We start from the raw sequence: 4,609 nt of genomic DNA on the forward strand, positions 1-4,609 counted from the left end.
GTTTCCCAAAGACTCCAGAAAAATATAATTCTATCTCAGAGGAAAGTCTAGGCTGGATGCTATCTAGGTTTAATGTCTTTTTGCTTCATGGGGCAAAGTTATTTTAGTGTATTCTCTAACAAGCTCATGTTTCCCAAATTTGTATGTATATAAAGACTGGTAGTATAATAAAATTCACTTTTTTCTTTTGCATGAGTCAGAAACCAAAATAGAACACAGCCCCTCTATTGATTCAACAAGTATTTATTGGGTGCCAATTATGTGCAGGTACTACGATTAGCACAAGGTATACAAAAATCAGCAGAACAGAAATGGTCTCTGCATTCATAGAGCTTGTAGTCTATGAGGAAGTCAGATGATAAAAGAAAATAATTTCACAATTAGAGAATTGTAAACTCTGGTAAATTCTACAAAGATAAAAAACAGGGATTTGTGAGAACACATAACACTGTAGGCAACATGGAAGTTTCTATGAGACCATGACAGGAGAGATGAACTCTGAAGGATGAGCAGAAATTAAGAGAAATGCAGAGAGAGGAAGCACTCCATGTAGAGAGAGAAATACACCAGAAGATGTTAGGTGAGAAGAGAACACGGTGTATTCAAGGGTTTTGCGCAGGAGATTGATGTGCTAGAGGTTATCTATAAACAACGGTGCCACTTTACTATGGTAGAAAGCACTGAAAGGTTACAGATGAAATCTTAAGTTAGGCTTTGGGCATGTTTATTTGGTTGGGGTACTTGTGAGACCTCTAGAAAAGAAATCAAGGGGGCCAGAAACACAGGTCTGAGACTTAGAAGAGGCTCATTCAATTGCAATACACTTGAGGGTCATTGACATGTAGATGACAATTGCAGCAATGGGAGAGAGAAGAGGAAAAGAGAAAGGAGTCTAGAAATAAGCCTTAGGAACTCCGGTACTTGGGAATTAGGTAGAGTTAAATGAGCCAAAAAAAGGAGTCTCAAAATGGGAGGAGGAAAGAAAACCCAGGAGAACGGCCGTGTCCCAGAAGACAAAGGAAAAGATTGTTTTAAGGACAGAATGACCGGTTGTTGTGAAATCTGCTGAGAAGTCAGCTATTAATAACATGAAGGCTGAACAGCATCCTTTAAATCTGGGCCCTTTAAGGGTGATTGGTGACCTTAGCACGAGCCATGTCAAGAATGATGGGGGTGGAAGCTGGATTGAAGGAGGAGGAGGAGTATGTAGGAAGAATGTTGTTCAACAAAAATTTGCTATTTTATGAGCCTTCCATATGTATGTTCATCATCTAACAGGATGTAATAATTACTAATAACATTCAATTGCCTGGTTATACTGTAGGTTTGCTGTTGGGGAAGGAAGGAAGGAAAGAAGGAAGGGAGGGAGGGAGGGGAGAAAGAGAGAGAGAGAGAGATGGGGAAATGAAAGAAAGAAAAAAGAAAGAAAGGAAAGAAAGAAAGAAAGAGAGAGAGAGAGAGAAAGGAAAGAAGGAAGGAAGGAAAGATAGAGAGAAAGAAAGGCAGAAAGAAGAAAGAGAAAGAAAGAGAGAGAGAAAGAAAGAAGGAAAGACAGACAGACATTAGATTAATTATTCAACCCAAGGGAAAAAAGTGAACCACAAACAAGGTTGCTAGCAAGTGATCTAAAGTACTAGCATAACCTTCTGTTTAAGACTTGGGGACAAGTTTTCACCTGGAACACTAGTAACATGAAATATTTCACAACATTTGAAGAAAAGACATTTATCTGATACAAATTCAGTCTAGTGAAACAATTTATGGCTTGTCAAATATTCTATTTTAAGATTTCTTGCTTTGGCGTGGCCAATTAAAGGAAGGAAGAAAAAGCCTCCTGTAATGAAGAGAGATAGGCTTGCCATCCTAAATTATTTTGCATTTATCACAATAACTTAATAAACATTATATTAGTACTAAAGTTACAGTTACCTAGTAAAAGGTCTTTGAGGACACAATTTTTTAATTATTTTACACAGGCATACATCATTTTATTGTACTTCATTTTATTGTACTTCCCAGATATTGTGATTTTTATAAATTGAAGGTTTGTGTCGACACTGTGTCCAACAAGCCTATCAGTGCCATTTTTCTGACAGCACAGGCTCACTCCGTGTCATTTAGGTAATTCTTGCCAAAGAATTTTCAAGCTTTTTCATTATTATGATATTTGTTATGGTGATCTGTGGTCAGTGATCTTTGATATTACTATTGTAACAGTTTTCAGCGCCACAAACCACATCCACGTAAGATGACAAACTTAATGAATGTTGAGTGTGTTCTTCAACTAGCAGTTCCCCAGTCTCTCTCAGTCTGCATGGACTTCCCTGTTCCCTGAGACATAACAATATTGCAGTTAGGCCAGATAATAACCCTGCAATGGCCTCTAAGTGTTTAAGTGAAAAGAAGAGTCACACATCTCTCACTTTAAATCAAAAGCTAAAAAATATTTAAGCTTTAGTGAAGAAGGCAAGTTGAAAGCTGACACAGGCCAAAATCCAGGCTTCTTAGCCAGTTAGCCTAGTTGCCAACACAAAGGAAATGTTCTTGAAGGAAATTAGAAGTGCTACTCCAGTGAATACACAAATGTTAAGAAAGTGAAGCAGTCTTATTGCTGATATGGAGAAAGTTTGAATGGTCAGGATAGAAGATCAAGCCAGGCACAACATTTCCTTAAGCAAAATCCAAAGCAAAGTCCTAACTTTCCTCAATTCTATGAAGGCTGAGAGAGGTGAGGAAGTGACAAAAGAAAAGTTGGAAGCTAGCAGAAGTTGGTTTATAAGGTTTGAGGAAAGAAGCCATATAATATAACATAACATAAATGTGCAAGGTGAAGTAGCAAGTGCTGATGGAGAACCTGAAGCAAGTTGTCCAGAAGATCTATTAAGAGCTAGGATCATTGATGAAGGTGGCTGCACTGAACAACAGATTTTCAGTGTAGATGCAAGAGCCGTATATTGGAAAAAGATGCCATCTAGGGACTGTCATAGGTAGAAAGGAGAAGTCAGTTTCTGACTTCAAAGCTTCAAAGGGCCAGCTGTTTCTCTTTTTAGGGACTAATGCAGCTGGTAACTTTAAGCTGAAGCCAATGCTCATTGACCATTCTAAATATCCTAGGGCTCTTAAGAACTATACTAACTCTACTCTGTGTGTGCTCTAGAAATGGAATAACAAAGCCTGGATGACAGCACATCTGTTTACTGCATGGTTTAATAAATATTTTAAGTCTACTGTTGAGACCTGCTGCTCAGAAGAAAAAGATTCCTTTCAAAATATTACTGCTCATTGATAATACACCTGGTCACCTAAGAGCTCTGATGGAGATATTCAAGAATAATGTTTTCATGCCTGCTAACACAACATCCATTCTGAAGCCCATGGATCAAGGATTAATTTCAAGTTTCAAGTCTTATTATCTGAGAAATACATTTCATTCCTCAGTTGCATCTGGGCAAAGTAAACTGAAAATCTTCTGGCAAAAAATTCACCATTCTAGATGCCATTAAGAATATTCGTGATTCATGGGAGGAGGTCAAAAAGTCAGTATTAATAGGAGTTTGGAAGAAGTTGATCCCAACCTTCGTGGATGACTTGGAGGGGTTCAAGATTTCAGTGGAGGAAGTAGCTATGGATGAGCTGGAAATAGCAAGAGAACTAGAATTAGAAATGCAGCCTAAAGATGTGACTGAATTGCCGCAATCTCACCATAAAACCTCAATGAATAAGTTGTTTCTTATCCATTAGCAGAGAGTGGTTTCTTAAGATGAAATCTACTCCTGATGATAATGCTAGGAACATTGTTGAATTGACAAAAAAGGACTTAGAAGATTACATAAACTTAGTTGACAAAGCCATGGCAGAGTTTGTGAAGATGGACTCTGAGTTTGAAAGGCATTCCACTGTGAGTAAAATGCTGTCAAACAGTATCACATGCTACACAGAAATCTTTCATGAAAGGAAGAGTCCATCAACGCAGCAAACTTCACTGTTGCCTTATTTTAAGAGATTGTCACACCCACCCCAACCTTCAGCAACCACCACCCTGATTCAGCAGCCATCAACACCGAGGCAGACCCTCCACCAACAAAAAGATTACAATTTACTGAAGGCCCAGATGATTGTTAGCAGTTTTTAGCAATAAAACAGTTTTTAAATTAAGGTATGCATGTTTTTAGACATAATGCTATTGAACACTTAATAGACTACAGTATAGTGTACACATAAATTTTATATGCACTGAAAACCAGAAAATGTATGTGACTCACTTTATTGCTATATTTGCTTTATTGCAGTGGTCTGGAACCAAACTGGCAATATCTCTGAGACATGCCTGTATACTGTATATTGTACCTTACTGTAACAACTTACTTAAAACAGAATATTCACATTTCTTAAAACTTAGATTTTGTTCATTCTAATTTTCCCATCTATTTTCTAAATTGCATTAATGCCTCCCACTCCATCTCAGCCCCTCCCGTTGGACACGTTCCATTGACTTAATTCTGCTTTCAACCACTAGATCTTTTATCACTCTTGAGGTTCCTACAATAGTATTTTCCTCTGGGGCCATCTCCAACTTTCAGTATTCTCCTTTTTCCTGTCTCTCACTGCC

General features: G+C 37.9%; 1 pseudogene; it reads left to right on the top strand.

Annotated features, from left to right (window-relative positions):
* Nucleotides 1-2,376: 2,376 nt before the first annotated feature.
* On the top strand, nt 2,377-4,122 carry LOC123640565 (annotated as a pseudogene).
* Nucleotides 4,123-4,609: the final 487 nt, after the last annotated feature.

This window comes from Lemur catta, chromosome 6 (genome assembly GCF_020740605.2).
Source record: "Lemur catta isolate mLemCat1 chromosome 6, mLemCat1.pri, whole genome shotgun sequence".
In the NCBI taxonomy this organism is placed as follows: domain Eukaryota; kingdom Metazoa; phylum Chordata; class Mammalia; order Primates; family Lemuridae; genus Lemur; species Lemur catta.